This window comes from Diabrotica virgifera, chromosome 9 (assembly GCF_917563875.1).
Source record: "Diabrotica virgifera virgifera chromosome 9, PGI_DIABVI_V3a".
In the NCBI taxonomy this organism is placed as follows: Eukaryota; Metazoa; Arthropoda; class Insecta; order Coleoptera; family Chrysomelidae; genus Diabrotica; species Diabrotica virgifera.
In genome coordinates this window covers 162505253-162523144 of record NC_065451.1, presented here as the reverse complement: position 1 = coordinate 162523144, position 17892 = coordinate 162505253, and positions in this window count along the sequence as shown.

Here is a 17892-nt window from a genome sequence, read left to right as displayed (position 1 = left end):
TCTGCAGAGATTGGAGACCTCCCATAAGAACTGTGTGACTCCGACAAGAGGACTTAAAGCTGAGTACCTTTTTACCTTTATAACTTTTATACCGGTGACCAGCAGGGTCTCGGTCACAGTTTCAGAAAATTAATTTGGTTGCCTGTAAATAATAGAATGATTTTTGTTAATGTTTTTTATCTGAATTAATAGTAATAGTGTATATAAAATGATTTGGTAAACTTTTTATTTCCTGTACCTTTCTGGGATGGGTGTGAGGGAAGAATGAACAGGGAATGAACCCAGGGCTGACCAGTCGGGCAGAGCACCATTCTGATGGATGGAACGGTGGACGTTTTTCTTTTGAATATCCTAAGGGATGTTCGAGGAATTCCTCCCCTCGTTTCTCCCAGCAGTGTGGTGTTGCATAATGCCCTGGTCTTGCTATGATCAGGACGTTACAGTACAAGAACACTTGATCCAAGTTGGAATCCAAGCATTCTTGTATCGTGTCAACCCGCTTTAAGAGAAATCTAAATCCAAATTTTCAAGCAAGGCAAACACTACAAAACTGTGATTTACTGGCCTATTGTTACACTGCTCGAATGTCACATAAAATTCCATGTCCCTTGATAAATTCCCTATCCATTCACCCACTCAAAGTCGTTCCGATAGAGATTTAACAACTTCATTCAGTTGATTCCCTGGATTTACGAGCCCTTTTCTTCACACAACTTATCTCTCTTATCACTCATACGACTAATGGTAGCGAATTTGAGGATTTACTTTCTTTTTGCGAGCTCAGAGTTAATGAATGCGATTTTTTTGAAGGATTAGCTTTAAAACAATGACATTCAACAACACCAAAGTGTTTATAGAGATCAAAAGTTATAATGTAAATTTATTTTATTGCATACATATTATTATTATTAAAAAACTAATAAGGGCGGATAAGCGAGCATCCATTATGCCCAAAAACAAAAGAATAATATTATAAAACTAAAACAGAATTGTGAAACAATAAATAATGCAGTCGTATAAATGAAATATATAGAACTATGTATAAAGTATATCTTTAAAACTTTTAACACTAGTTGACGATAACTCGATAAGGTGTCTTAATCCAAATTATTCCAGATATTAAATATTCTGTATTAAAAAACAATCAAGCCCCAAAAGGCACTAAGATTTGACTTAATAATGGGAGAAATACTACAACAATTACCTAGGAGGCCATCGTAAAACTCACAAACCTCATAAATGCAGTTAGTACATTCTTTCACGGTTTTTGCTCTAAATTTTAAAGAACCCCTTGGATTGACATGCAATTTGGCATACGCATAGCTTACATGTCAAAGAAAGAAAGTGATAATATGCCGATGTGTGCTTTTGCCCTGGGGGTTACTTTCACCCCTTCTTGGGGGTGAAAAAATATATGTCCAAAATAAGCCAGGAAATGGGTAAACTGACTAATTTTAAGTAATTTTTGTTCTATAGAGCTTTTTTGCCAAGTCAACACTTTTTCAGTTATTTGCTAGTGAATATGTTCATTTTTCAACAAAATAACCACATTTTTAGACGGTTTTTCGAAAATAACTCAAAAAGTATTTTGTCGAAAAAAAAACGTTCTTAGCAAAAGTATAGCCTGTAAAGAAGTAAAAAAATGGTGTACGGATTAGATCTCTGGACCTTGTATAACCAGAGTTATAGCCAATGAAAAATAGATTCATATTCCCCAAATTTCAAATAGAATATTTCGACGTGAAATATCCAAAAAATTAAGCACTTTTTGAAGAAAACCCATTATAACTGTTTTAAAGTGTTTAAAAAAAGCTTTATTTCTGTTTTTATAAAAAGTTTTTAGCGTTAAATTTAAGCAAGTTACGCTCAAAATAAAGTTGGTCTCTTTTGTTTTGGCAAACAAAAATCGGGAAGACCAAACCCTTATTAGTAACTTAAATGAAATTAATCGTTACCGCTCCACAAATTATTTTAATTATGTTGTGTTTATATGATTTGTAAGTTTTATGGATTCAAAGTGCTTATTTTTGAGAAATTTTGTTTTATAATAAAATTTTTAAAAATTTTAATTTTGAAAAATATGCTTTTTTTCAAAATAACTTAAAAATTGTTAGAGATACCAAAAATCTCGAAAAACAAAAAAGTCAGCATTTCTTTTCTGAATATCATGTATTTTTTTGTTTTTCTATTAGACCAAAATTGATTAAGATTTGGTGTTTCTAAATTTGCATACATTCATGTTCGGTGACTCGTTCAACCCCTTTTAACTACAGCTCTTTCAAAAATAATGACTTTCAACCGATGAAACTTACAGATCATATAAACAATACATACACGAGTCAAAAAACTTGTGAAGTCGTAACAATTAAGTTAACTTGAGATAGTAATTAGGGGGTGATATTCCCGATTTTTTTACCAAAAAAAGGGACTAACCTTTTTTTGAGTGTAACTTTGATTACTTTTAATGCTAGAAATTTTTTTTATAAGATATAAATGAAGCTTTTTTAAACACTTTAAATAAGTTGTAATCAGTTTTCCCCGAAATGTGTTTCATTTTTGTTATTTCACGTTAAATTATTCCATTTGGAATTTGACTAATATGAACCTATTTTTCATTAGCTATAACTCTGCTTCTACTAGGTATAGGGACGTGATATATAGACCATTTTTAAAATTTTTTACAGGCTATATTTTTGCTAAAAATGTTTTTTCGATAAAATACTTACTATTTGAGTTATTTGCGAAAAACCGTCTAAAACCGTGGTTATTTTGTTGAAAAAATGAACATTTTTACTGGCAAATAATTCGAAAAGTATTGACTTAGTGAAAAAACTCTATAGAACAAAATTTACTTAAAATTAGTCAGTTTATCCATTTCCGGACTTACTTTGGACGAATATTTTTCCACCCCCAGGGCAAAAGCACATATCGGCACAATATCACTTTTTTTCTTTGACTTTTTAACTATGTGTATGCCAAATTTCATGCCAATCCAAGCGGTTCTTTAAAATTTAGAGGTTTTGCAATATTTTACCGTTAAAGAACGGACTAGGTATTCAGATTACAATAGGTATCTATCAATAACGTGGAAAACATCTGAACTAACCATGATACCCAAACCAGGAAAACCAGTAAATACAGTAGAATCATAACAGATCAATATCTTTGCTACCAATTATTTCCAAAGATATTGCTATTAGTAAGAATACAACCTATACTCGACCACAAAGAAATTATTTCTTCCCACCAGTTTGGTTTCCGAAATAAACACTCAACAATAGACCAAATACATACATTGCATAACAAATATTATAGACAGAATTCTATAGAAGAGAATAAAATGTGCTCAGCTATTTTCGTAGACATAGCAAAAGCATTTGACAAAGTGTGGCACAAAGGTTTGTTACTAAAATTAAAAAGATATCTTCCCATCCAATGTGTACATCCAATACAATCATATTTGGAAGACAGAACTGTTAGACTTAAACAGAAAGGCGAATATTCAGAACTACAAGCGACCAAGCGGGAATCCTACAGGGTAGTGTTCTGGGACTCATGCTATATTTATTATATACCTGTGACATCCGTATTATAGAAAATATTAAACTGGCCACATTTGCAGATCACGCAGCAATACTGCAGTCGGTGAAAAATTCGAAGAACCCCTTCAAAATGCATTGAACAAAATAAACACTTGGAATAATAAATGGCGCATAAAAATTAAAGAAGAAAAATCGGCTAATATCGATTTCACTTACAAAAAAAAATAAATAGTCACCCAGTTAGAATAAACAATAAAACAGTTAAAGAAAACAGTTAAATACCTAGGGCTACATTTGGATAGCAAATTAAGGTGGCGGGAACATATCAGAAAGAAAATTGAAGAACTAAAACTGAAATACAAGAAGTTATATTGATTGCTACTGTTACTAGGTAAAAACTCACAACTTACAATCAAGAATAAGGTATTAGACTAAGTTTTCAATCTAATGGCATATACAACAACATAATGTTACTCCACATCCCACCAGACTGAATACAATGGGAACCTTCTCTGGTTGCACCTCCGAGGCTTCTACAATTTGCAAGCCATAACGGAGGCTGAGACTAAGGAAGATGAGGGAATTTTACAATTTATAATTCACGCCCCATCTGCTCAGCGCGGTAAAGTTCCAACGAGAATGGTTCCCTTCGTACTCCAATCAGAGTAAACATGTAAATCAAAAATAAATAACCATTTTCAATTTCGTTGCAAAATGAAAATACAGCCGCATCATATTCTAGTCCAATCAGAGAGCGTAGCAAGCACCTCTACCGGTTTCGAAACTTGTTAGTCTCTCATCAGGAGGCACATATGCTGCTCTCTCTGATCCAACCAAAACAAACCCCGGTGTGCAGTCACGGATTGCAAAGAACGAAATGGCTTAGATGCCCTAGCGGCAACTGCTAGCAAAAGACTAAGTTTTCAATCTAATGGCACATAAAACAACATAATGTTAGTCCACATCCCACCAGACTGAAAACAATGGGAACCTTCTCTGGTTACACCTCCGAGGCTTCTACAATTTGCAAGCCATAACGGAGGCTGAGACTAAGGAAGATGAGGGAATTTTACAATTTATAATTCACGTACCATCTGCTCAGCGCGGTAAAGTTCAAACGAGAATGGTTCCGTTCGTACTCCAATCAGAGTAAACATGTAATAAATCAAAAATGAATAACCATTTTCAATTTAGTTGCAAAACGAAAATACAGCCGCATCATATTCTAATCCAATCAGAGAGCGTAGTAAGCACCTCTACCGGTTTCGAAACCTATTAGTCTCTCATCAGGAGGCACATATGCTGCTCTCTCTGATCCAACCAAAACAAACCCCGGGCAGTCACGGATTGCAAAGAACGAAATGGCTTAGATGCCCTAGTGGCAACTGCTAGCAAAAGACTAAGTTTTCAATCTAATGGCATATAAAACAACATAATGTTAGTCCACATCCCACTAGACTGAAAACAATGGGAACCTTCTCTCGTTACACCTCCGAGGCTTCTACAATTTGCAAGCCATAACGGCTGAGGCTGAGACTAAGGAAGATGAGGGAATTTTACAATTTATAATTCACGTCCCATCTGTTCAGCGCGGTAAAGTTCCAACTAGAATGGTTCCCTTCGTACTCCAATCAGAGTAAAAATGTATTAAATCAAAAATGAATAACCATTTTCAATTTCGTTGCAAAACGAAAATACAGCCGCATCATATTCTAGTCTAATCAGAGAGCGCAGCAAGCACCTCTACGGGTTTCGAAACTTATTAGCCTCTCATCTTTGTTTTGATTAGATCAGAGAGAGCAGCATATGTGCCTCCTGATGAGAGACTAATAAGTTTCGAAAACGGTAGAGGTGCTTGCTGCGCTCTCTGATTGGACTAGAATATGATGCGGCTGTATTTTCATTTTGCAACGAAATTGAAAATGGTTATTCATTTTTGAATAAGGTACTAGTTCACAAACAAATGCTCCAACCAATATGGGCCTATGGTTTACAGGTATGTGGCTGTACTAGTGAGAGTAACTATCTGTTTCTTGCAACATGTATTATAGATTATATGTCGTTAATCCCTGTCCATTGACTTACGTTTCGAAGCCGTCCCATTCCTCTCTTGCTTTTAATTTTACCCTCTATTATAAGTTGAAGGAACTGGTATTTTTCATTTTGTATGATGTGACGTGACCCAGATACGCAGTTTTTACTTTTCTTGATGGTTTCGAAAGTTGGCGTTCATTCTTGGTTGATTCTTTTAGGGACGATATCTACATTTAGTCCTTTCGCCGTCCATGGCATCTTCAGGATACGGCGACAAAGCCACATTTCGAAAGCTTCTAATCTGTTTATATTCCTCTCTCTGTTTATATAATATAAGCCACAGAGCCTTTAAATTTTGGTCTACTCTTTTTTAATTTTGTGTCTGACCAGCGTGATTCGAACGATGAACCTCGTAAATTTCACACTTCAAAGTGAGTGAGTGCCAATCAACTGAGTCATTGAGTTCAGATTTTATATTAAATCCAAATACCAATAGATCTAAAAATTGATACAGTCTTTGCAACGACCTATACATTTAATTTTATACCGTGCTCCAGCATAGTCTATTTTCTTTTACAATGACCTAAAAGACACTTCCAATAGTTCCACTACAGGACTTTTCACTTCATTCTTTTCAGTTTAAAAGAAATCGATACTTTTATTTTTATTGTAAAGTGTTCAACTTGTTACTTTTTTAATTAAAAGTTTTTGAGCGTTTTCTGTTATCAACTTCGGTTGTTGACTTTCGAAAGTCATTACTTAGGAACGAGGATGCTAAAAATTTAAACGCTTTTACGTCAATAAGCGGGAAAAAACTTTTTTCAAAAGTTTTATAATTCATTTATCAGATCAATTTTAAAAGCGTAGTCTCATAATATGAATTTTGACACTATCTGCATTCATTTATTTAAAACCATTAAATTTTTAACCCGTGTTGAGCTGCCCCCCCCCCCACTTACAAAAATCAAAAAACAAATAGCCCTGATTTATGAGCTATTTATGAGCTCTCATATTCCACAAACTAAAAATTTTGAGCTCGTTCCACTGAGCAGGAATTTGATACTTTAGTGGGGGGGCTAAGTCAGCCCCCCCCCACTACTTAAAAATAGGAATATTGAATCGGTTTTTGCGGCAGAATTACGAGCTATTTATGAGCTCTTGAAATTATATAGTTTCGATTTTTGAGCTCATCCCCTTCACCCCCAAACAACCCTTTAATGCTGAGAAAACAACGAGAAAAATGCTGAGAAAACTTAAAATATATCGTATTGCGGATATAATTCCTATAGCGTATATACTCTAAGAATAAACTATTAAATCACGTGTATTTCGATTATTGAGCTACAACCCCTTCGCAAGAAAACCACCCTATCTTCCCGGCTTAAGAGAAAGTTGTACTTCAAATGCATTAAATTAATTATTTGGCGACTACATATCATTTAATAATTTATAAAGTTCCAAATTACGCGCATTTAAATCAGCAAATTGCCATTTATTTTGTATAGTGCAGTCACGGAAAGTAAAAATCAACGATTACCTTCAATTTCGGTGAACCTTCATCGATTTTTACGAAAATTGGTCACTGGTTAGAGGATACCTCAAGAAACAAAGGTGACATGGTACCACCTTGCGTCTTTACCCTGAGGGTGGATACCGCCCCTTCTCGGGGGTAAAAATTATTTTATAAAAAATAACTGCACAAATCTATAAAAGAACAAATTATAAGCAAAATTTATTATATAAAGTTATTAAAATAAGTCAATACTTATTAAGTTACTAAAGATCAAAAATTTTAATTATTCGTGAAAAAAATGCATGCTTTGAAGCGGTTTTTCGTAATTCACTGAAAAACTGTAAGTTTTTACAAAAAAGTTAATAGTAGTTTTATTCGTATAGCTTATATTCTAAGAATAAACTCTTAAATCACGCGCCTTTCGATTATTGAGCTACAACCCCTTCGCAAGAAAACCATCCCATATTCCCGGCTTAAGAGAGAGTTGTACTTAAAATAATTTAAATTAATTATTTGGCGACTATATATCGTTTAATAATTTATGAGCTCGCTAAATATACGCATCTCAATTATCGAATTGCCATTTTCTTTCTATAGTGCAGTCACTGAAGGTAAAGATCAACTATGACCTTCGATTTCGGTAAATCTCCATTCATTTTCACGAAAATTGGTGAGGGGATTTTGATGCTATTAACTTTTTCTAGAGCTCATTTTTGATAGGTATTTCTAAGTACTTTGACAAGTATTTAGTACCTAAGTGTTATAAAATACATCTCTTTTCTGTTATTTAAGCTTGAATCCTTAGATTTGAAGAGTCACAGAAAAAAAATATACATTTAATTACCAATAACTAACTTTAAATTAACATTAAAAGGTTTTTCAAGTAAGCAATTTATTATATTTTTTATTAGCTTCAATTTTAGTGATAAACACTTTTTTGTAAAAACTTACAGTTTTTGAGTTATTTATGAAAAATCGCTTTAAAGCATGCATTTTCTTTCACAAAAATTAAAATATTTGATCTTTAATAACTCAAAAAGTATTGATTTATTTTAATCACATTATATAACAAATTTTGCTTACAATTTGTCCCTCTCTCGATTTGTGGGGTTATTTTTAATAAAGTAATTTTCACCTCCGAGAAGGGGTGACATATATCCCAGGTTAAAACCTCAAATTGTTATTGTTAATTCGTGAAAATGAATGGAGATTTACCGAAATCGAAGGTCATAGTTGATTTTTACCTTCAATGACTGCACTATAGAAAAAAAATGGCAATTCAATAATTGAGATGCGTATATTTTGCAATCTCATAAATTATTAAACGATATGTAGTCGCCAAATAATTAATTTAAATTATTTTAAGTACAACTCTCTCTTAAGCCGGGAATATGGGATGGTTTTCTTGCGAAGGGGTTGTAGCTCTATAATCGAAAGGCGCGTGATTTAAGAGTTTATTGTTAGAATATAAGCTATACGAATTAAACTACTATTAACTTTTTTGTAAAAACTTACAGTTTTTCAGCGATTTACGATAAATCGCTTCATAACATGCATTTTTTTCACGAATAATTAAAATCTTTAATCTTTAATAACTTAAAAAGTATTGACTTATTTTATTAACTTTATATAATAAATTTTACTTTTAATTTGTTCTTTTATTGATTTGTGCGGTTATTTTTTATAAAATAATTTTCACCCCCGAGAAGGGGCGGTATGCACCCTCATGGTAAAGGCGCAAGGTAGTATTATGTCACCTTTGTTTCTTGACGTATCCTCTAACCACTGACCAATTTTCGTGAAAATCGATAAAGGTTCTGTGCCGTGTTCTTCGCCGATGTTACCGGTTTTTATTGAAGGTATGCGAAGGTAAATAACTAGTTTTATTTTCTAACAAACAAAAAAATAATAATAAGAAATCAAAAAAATCGGAGAATTCACAAACTATTTATTCTTATTAACCAAAACTAAAAAAATTCATATTAATCTTAATTGGAAATATAAAAAAAACCAAAAGGAAGAGGTAAAAAGCTCAACTAAAGTTTATATTTGCCTCTAAGAATATTCTTTTCAGCGTACACCCATATTATTTCTTAAAACTATGTAATATTATATTTAGGTACTATTTACAAGAAAAAAAATACAAAACCGAGATATTTGTGAGACTGCTGTATGGTGTGGTGGCTTAGACAGGCAAAACAACGTTCTTTTAAGAGAAGTATTGGTTTAATCCTACCTTATGTTTTCTTTTGTCGATGTTATACACGTGGACGATGTCGTACGGCAGCGTTTCTCAAAGTTATACCATTTGCGCACCAATTTTCCATAATTATTTTCACCGCGCCCCCCCTCGTTCAATAACAATATATCTATGTAATAATAATATACCTTAAGCAGCATGAAACCTAATAAACTAAAAAGACATTGGGAAACGCTTCGTAGTGAGTACATTAACAAACCCCGAGAATGCTTCGAGTTAAAATTAAAACGGCTTGAAAAGCAAAAATTTTAATAAAAACTTTGACTGCGAATGAAATAGCTTTACTTGCCTCTTATAAAGTCTGATATTAAATAGCCAGATCTAAAAAGCCTAACACTATTGGTGAAGATCTTATATTACCAACTGCAATCAAAATTGTAGAAACTGTGTTTGGAGATAATTTTGCTAAAAAATTGGAGTTTATATCTCTATCAAATGATACTGTTGCCCGCCGAATTGGTGATATAGCTGAATATGTACAGGATCAGCTAATCAGGAAGTTGCGTGAAAAGCCGTTTTCGATTCAGCTTGATGAGGCAACAGTAGCAATAGAATAAATATGCTCATTTTATTGCCTACGTTCGATTTTGTGATGGCAGATCAGTAGCAGAACTACTTTTCTGCAAACCAATAGAATTGATAGCAAAGTCGCTTGCATTATTTGCTAGGTTAACTGATTATATAAATGAAGCAAAAATAGAGACACTGTATGATCAACAGAGAAACTCTGGCTTGAATATTGTGCTAACTACGGTTGTAACAATAGTTAGTTATCTACATAAAAATGAGAACTTTGAAAACTAGAATATTTTCTGTAGGTACTTTGCAAAGACATGGATGCGGTACATTCAGCATTATTATTTTATTGTGAGTAGGGAATGCAATCCCGACTCGAGATCGTAAAGTCGAGATCCCTCGGGATTAGAAATGTCAATCCCGCGGGATCCCGAAATTTACGGGATCTCGTCTAGGTAAAAAAATATCTAATAATCACATGACTGAATACGATGAAAACTGCTTATTTGTGATAGTGAGGTTAATTAAAAATATTATTTGAAAGAAAACAAATGCCTTTATTCTTTAACTTTTACTAACTAAATGATTAAGTAACAGTTTTAGTAACACGAAGAACATAATCAAAACAAAAGTAAATATAGTGCTCAAGGAGATCAAAAAGTAGTTACGGCCCGTAACTTTCAAAAGAGAGAAGAAGTTACTTTCAAAATCACCCGTAACTTACGGGTAAGCGTAACTTACGGGTGATTTTGAAAGTAACTTCTTAAAAAACAAAGTGTATCTAGAGTACTATCTGCTAACCGGCATCTAATATCCGTTGCAATGTAGCCAGCTGCTGAGAATGCCCTCTCAGACTCAACACTGGTTGGCAACAGCGTGATTAAGCAATTATATGCAAACTGCAAAAATCTCCCCCTTGTTCCTCCACACTCAAATAAATCCATTTCTTTTTTTATTACGGACTCTAATTTGTCTAAGTTTGTGGACCTGGCTACACGTGTAAAAGGACTTTTAGACGCTCGCAGAGTTTCTTCTAATTCCTCTTGAAGTGAAGTAGGATTAGTTTGTGTAGCTACTGCTACTGCACTTAAATTTAAATCCTCTGCAATCATAGAAAGTGGCAAGTCATCTTCGTTTAATACTGTGGTATTAATCTCTACTTGGTTTGGTTCATCGCGATATAATCGTGTGATTATATTTTTAATTTCTTTCCTTATGAGATATTTACTTGGCAATTGGAAAGTCTCGTTGCCTTTCCATTGTTCTAAATCATCTTGATAATTATTCGGATTTTTCAAATATAACAGCGCTGCAGTTGCTTTTATGCGACGCGCGGAGATACGATTGTTCATCGAAGATACCAACTTTTCTGAGAGAGGAGTTTTTAGGTCTTCTAGCTTTCGAATCATGAAACGCAACGTATGTTCTGCACTAACTAAATCAGTATCTCGACGGCACAGTACCTCAACGGCCAACTTTACTGGCTGAAATGTATTTTCCAAATCGATAAGGACAGCATGTTCTTCATCCGTGAAAAAATAGTCTGAATTGGAACTGAGTGAGAGGTCAACTAAGGTCTTAGCTACACACTGCTTTACTCTATTGTATGTACTTATCATGTTGCATAGGCTAGACCAACGTGTCTTGCAGTCAAGGACCAGCTGAATTGTTTTGCCAAACTCTTGCTGAATATAATTCTGAAGCATATCATTCTTCGTAGGAGAATTCCTAAAAAGTTTGACGCATTTTCTTAGTTTCGATATAATCATTTGGTATTCTGTAGCCAGATCAACTTGTCTTATAGGTAAGGAAAAGTATAAACCATTATAATTATCCGGATTGTCGTCCAAGACTTCTTCCTCCTCGCACTGCGATTTGTGTTCAGTTCAGGGTCTTCAAATTCTTCCACTTCATTAGATTCTACATTCTTCTTATAAATGACATACCTAATTGTACACCGTGGGCGTAGCAAAGCTGTTGTAGTGGTTCAATCAGTCGACCAACTTTCTTCATGACGCTGGCTCCATCGGTCGATATACCGACTATGTCGTTATCCAGGGATAAATTAAATTCTGATAGTTTTTCTTTCAGAAGCTGAACACAAGACTCCGACGACATACTTCCAAAAATGCGCGCTAGTCCAATTCCATTGAGTAGGCTCACCGTTAATAATTGTGTGTACATTAACATTTAAAAATCGCCGATTCATTCCAGATGTCCATTCATCTAACGTAACTGTAAACCTATAATCTTCATTCTTCAACTTTAAAAGATCTTCCTTCACTTTCATTTTGAGCGTCGTTCCATAATTCATCACAATTTGTTTAATTGTATTTGGTGAAGAAGGCAATTTGTAATTGTTACCTTTCGCAGCAAAAAGACTCTTCATGTCCTCGGAACTACAAAATACCCTAAATGGTAAACCATCTTTGGCAACCATTCGGGAAATCATTAAGTCTTTTGTTACGTTAGAATCGGATGGAAAATAATCACTGATTTTGATTTTCTTCTGTGGTATTTGGCAATTTTCACGATCTTCTGGTGTAAATTGAGCCTCAACATTAATAGGCGACCGCGCAGCTGACGACGATGCTCTAGTAGACGCTGACGATGTCGAAGGTAGTGATACATTTGACTCAGGTGTACTTGATGTTCTTCCGCCTCCCGCAATTTTTGTGTCGATTTTATGGATTGCCATCATATGGACGTGTAAACCTTTTGTAGACCCAGATGAGGTTTTGAGAATAGATTTACATAGTTTGCACTGAGCAGTTAAATTATTAACGGCTTTCTTGAAATATATCCATACCGGTAAACGACTGCTAAACTCCACGTAGGCTTGATCTGGATTGTTTTTCGCCATTTTAAGTTACTAGTAATCACTTATTACTTATAGGAAACCAAAAGTTATATTATTATGTATTTAACTCGCATAAACAACATAAAAATGCGTAATTTAAGGAAAAACAATTACTAAAACTGCACGAGCATAACTTAAACAATTAGGTAGGTAAACAAACAAATGGCTGCCTCTGCCTGCCCGCACGCATGCATGATGCACCTCTTTCTCCCTCCCTCTGCAGTGCTATTCGGCACTGCACTCCCGCCCGGCCGTCAGTCAGTTCAGTCGGCGCACCGCTCGCGTCCCGAGCAGATGTGTGTAGCATCGCTGACCATTGCCGCCCAATCCCGTCAATCTCGAACGGGATCTCGTCATATTATGCTTCGGGATTGATCCCGAAAAATTACACGGGATCTCGCGAGATCGGGATCCCGCGAGATCGGGATTGCATTCCCTAATTGTGAGGCAAGCTGGTTATTACGTGGGAAATTTTTACAACGTGTTTTGAATTAAGACATGGAATCGCCATTTTTCTAGAAGAAAAAAAAAAGGCCGCAAGCCAACACGTTTCATGATGGTATATTTTTGATGAAATTGAGTTACTTGGTTGATATATTCGTAAAACTAAATGTTTTGAACTTACAACTTCAAGGGGCCAATACACATATATTTGATACGAATGATAAAATTAACGCTTTCTGTAGAAAATTGAAATTGTGGAGCAGAAATTTAAAGCAAAAAACCTAGAAATATTTGAAAATGTGGATGAATGTTTTAAAACTTACCAGGTTGAAGAACAACACGTGAAAGTTGTTTTTGTAACCATTGAAAATCATTTAGCAATGCTGACAAAAAATTTTAAAAGATACTTTTTTACCGACGACCAATTAATACTTACCTAATAGTTATGAGTGGGTCGGGAATCCGTTTCAAATTACACCCGAAGAGTTCTCTACTGCAGAAGAAGAAACCTTCATAGACTTCACAGCAAATGCGGAAATCAAGAAACAGTTTAATATTAGATCCCTCTTTGAATTTTGGGCAGGGGTAAATGATGAGTTTTCTGCACTGAAAACCAGAGCGTTTCGTATACTATTACCGTTTTCACCATCCTACCTTTGCGAAACAGGATTTTCCGCAATGGCTGCTTTAAAGACCAAATATAGATCGCAGCTAAATATAGAGAAAGAACTGAGAGCATCTATTTCTAATATTACACCCTGTTTTGATAAGCTTTGCTCTGCAAAACAGGCCCAAGGAAGTCACTAATTTACATTAAATTAGTTGATTTAGTATTCAGTGCTCATAACTATGTATAGCTCCTTGTTCATGGGTATTTTATTTTTTTGTTTGTCAGAATTTGGTTTTACTTTGATTTTAGTAAATTAGTTAATTTTTTAGGTGTTTTTTTTATGTTTTCACGCCCCCTCATTGCTAAAAGCGCGCCCCCCTAGGGGGGCGCGCCCCACAGGTTGAGAATCACTGTCGTACGGCATTTACATACTGGGATACTTCACAGTTATACAGGTTATATAATATATCGATCCTGGACAAGGGTGTTTCAAAAAAATTCACAACATCAAAATGAATTGGAGAGAAAGAAAAATTGCTGGCCTGAAATGAATAGATACATCAGCATGCAAGCAGAGCAAAAGGTATAAATTAAAATTACTAAAGGTTTCCCTTTAGACAACGAATCAGGCGTTAAAAAACAAAGCTTACCTTAAAGATAGCGTACGGCCAAAAAGAAAGGTCTTGGGGACCTAAATATCCAGATATTTTAAATCCTTGCTGAGCAAGACAATCTTCAACTTCATCAAATTGAATATTTCTTAATTAGTTATCTGGATTACTTCTGATTAAATATCCTCAAGGAGTTTCATAGGACAATACTAACTTGTCCTCATGAAGTGTAAATCAAAAGTGAACAAGATATGACACTAGACAGGTAAAGACAAAGAGATGACACTTACAAGACAGGTAGCAATGTATACCTAAAGCCTACTTCATGCCTGATTTTCTATATGATTTCGGAAAATGGCTTGATAGCAGCTAATGTTCAAGACAATATAGAAGCCTGATTTTTATAATTGTTTAGGCCAGTACTTGTGACAATAAAGCAAAAATTATGACAATCTTATTTATAAGAATCGTTTCTAGTTGCTTAGCGACTTTTAACCCGTAACAGTTCACCGAAATTGAAGGTAATCGTTGATTTTCACTTTCAGTGACTGCACTATACAAAATAAATTGCAATTTACTGATCTAAATGCGCGTAATTTGGAAGCTTATAAATTATTCAATGATATGTTGTCGCCAAATAATTAGTTTAATGCATTTTAAGTACAACTTTCTCTTAAGCCGGGAAGATAGGGTGGTTTTCTTGCGAAGGGGTTGTAGCTCAATAATCGAAATGCACGTTATTTAACAGTTTATTCTTAGAGTATATAAGCTATAGGAATTATATCCGCAATACGATATATTTTAAGTTTTCTCAGCATTTTTCTCTTAAGTTAAATCAATTAAAGGGTTGTTTGGGGGTGAAGAGGATGAGCTCAAAAATCGAAACTATATAATTTCAAGAGCTCATAAATAGCTCGTAATTCTGCCGCAAAAACGATTCAATATTCCTATTTTTAAGTAGTGGGGTGGGCTGACTCAGCCCCCCCCCACTAAAGTATCAAATTCCTGCTCAGTGGAACGAGCTCAAAATTTTTAGTTTGCGAAATATGGGAGCTCATAAATAGCCCATAAATCAGGGCTATTTGTTTTTGATTTTTGCAAGTGGGGGGGGGGGGCAGCTCAACACGGGTAAATTTTTACTTATTTTACCTTCTTTGGGTGCCGTCTTCTTAGCGAAGGTTGGCGATGACTTCTTCTTTATTTTGGGCTTTTCTCACTAGACTTTGAAAGTCTAATCCTATCCATTCTTTGATGTTGCGCAGCCAGGTCATTTGCCGTCTACTCGGGCCGCGTCTTCCTTCTATTTTCCTTTCTATAATACATAGGCGTAACCAGGGGATTTTGGGGGTTATAACCCCCCCATTGGGATGTACTTTGTGCTCTATACGCTTAACACCATACCTCTCAGAGACCTTCCAGTAGTTGTAACCCCCCCTTAGGATCATCCTGGTTACGCCTATGCTATAATAAGTTGAAGGAACTTCTATCTGTTGTGTCTAGATTGTGCCCAAGATAATAAGATGTTTTACGTTTCTTGACAATTTCTGTATGTTCACGTTCTCTATTCATACGCCTTAAAACTTCTTCATTTTTAACGCGGTCGGTCCATGGAATTTTCAGCTTACGACGAAATACCCACATCTCAAAGCTCTCTCAACGCGTCGTAACGAGCTGACTGTTAACGTCCAAGCTTTAATGCCGTGTAATAGTAAACTATATACATAACACTTTATCATGCGGTATCTTAGGGACAGATCAAGATTGCGAGCAGTGAGTAAAGTCTCGGTTTCCTCGAAAGCGGCGCCGACAAACTGCGAGCGTAACACTGCGATGAATGACGTCATAAAAAACTATCTATCTATCTATCTATCTAATCAGCCCTAAACATCCATCCTTGGATATAGGCCTCCTCTTCCTTCTTCCATGCCTCTCTATCTTGGGCAATTTGCATCCATTTTGACCCAGTGTGTTTCTTCAGGTCATCTGACCATCGCATCTGTGGCCTTCCCCTTTTTCGTTTGTGGTTCCATGGTCTCCAATGTATTACCATCTTAGTCCATCTTTCATCCTTCTGCCGTAGGGTGTGTCCGGCGAACTTCCATTTAAGCTTTGCTACTTGGGTAGAGACGTCTTTCACTTTTGTTTTGTTACGGATCCATTCGTTTCTTTTCCTGTCTGATAATTTAATGTTCAGCATTTGTCTTTCCATGGCTCTTTCTGTCTTTGCTATTTTTTCCATATTCTCTTTTGTAAACGTCCATGTCTGAGAGCCATATATTAAAACAGGGAGTATACATTGATTGAAGACTTTTGTTTTTAGGTATTGTGGGTATTTTCTGTTCTTTAGAATATAAGACAGTTTTCCGAATGATGCCCAGGCCAACCTTATTCTTCTCTTTATTTCTTCGGTCTGATTTTCTTTATTTAATCTAGTGATTTGTCCTAGATATATATATTCTTTTACTTGTTCTATTCTTGTTTGTGCCACTGTAATTACTAGTTCTTCTTGTTGATTGGTCCTGGTTTTTGTTTTACTGTAATTCATCTTCAGTCCTATCTTTGTCGATTCTCTATCTAGTTCTTCCATCATTCTTTGTAATTCTTCACTTCTTTCTGCTATTAATACAATATCATCAGCATATCGTAAGTGATTCAGATATTGCCCGTTTATGTTTATACCCAAACCATCCCAGTGCAGTTGTTTAAACACATCTTCTAGCGCTTGGTTGAATAGCTTGGGCGAGATGGTATCTCCTTGTCTTACTCCTCGGTTTATTTTAATAGGCTCCGTTTGTTTCATTAGCTTGATAGTTGTTGTTGCCTTATCATATATATTTGTAATTAAGTCGGTATATCTGTAGTCTATTCTGCTGTTTTGTAGGGAATTCTTTACTGCCCAGTGTTCCACACTATCAAATGCTTTTTCGAAGTCAATAAATGTCATGTATAGCGGGATATGATATTCGTTAGCTTTTTCGATTAATATCTTCATCGTTAAAAGGTGGTCACTTGTACTGAAGCTTTTTCTAAATCCGGCTTGTTCTCTTGCCTGGTATCCATCTAATTTAGTTGTTAATCTGTTTGTTAATATCTAGGTTAATAGTTTGTACATCACATTTAGTAAAGTTATGGGTCTGTAATTCTTTAGATCCTTTTTATCTCCTTTCTTAAATAGTAACAATGTTACTGCTTCGTTCCAAGTGTTGGGTATTTGTTTTGTCATTAATATTTTATTCATAAGTGTGTACAAAACAAAACTTCTCTAGTTGTTTTCCCACCATTTTTTAGCATTTCTACAGTTATCCCGTCTTTTCCTGGCGATTTATTATTCTTCATCTCCTTGAGTGCTCTTTTTATCTCATTCTTACTGATTTCTGGTTGTAAGTCGGAATTGACATTTTTTATTTTTATTTGTAATTGCTTAAGGATTTTTTTGTGTTGGTTTCTGTTTTGTATTGTAGAGGTTTTTATAATATTCTTGTGTTATTTGTATAATTTCTTC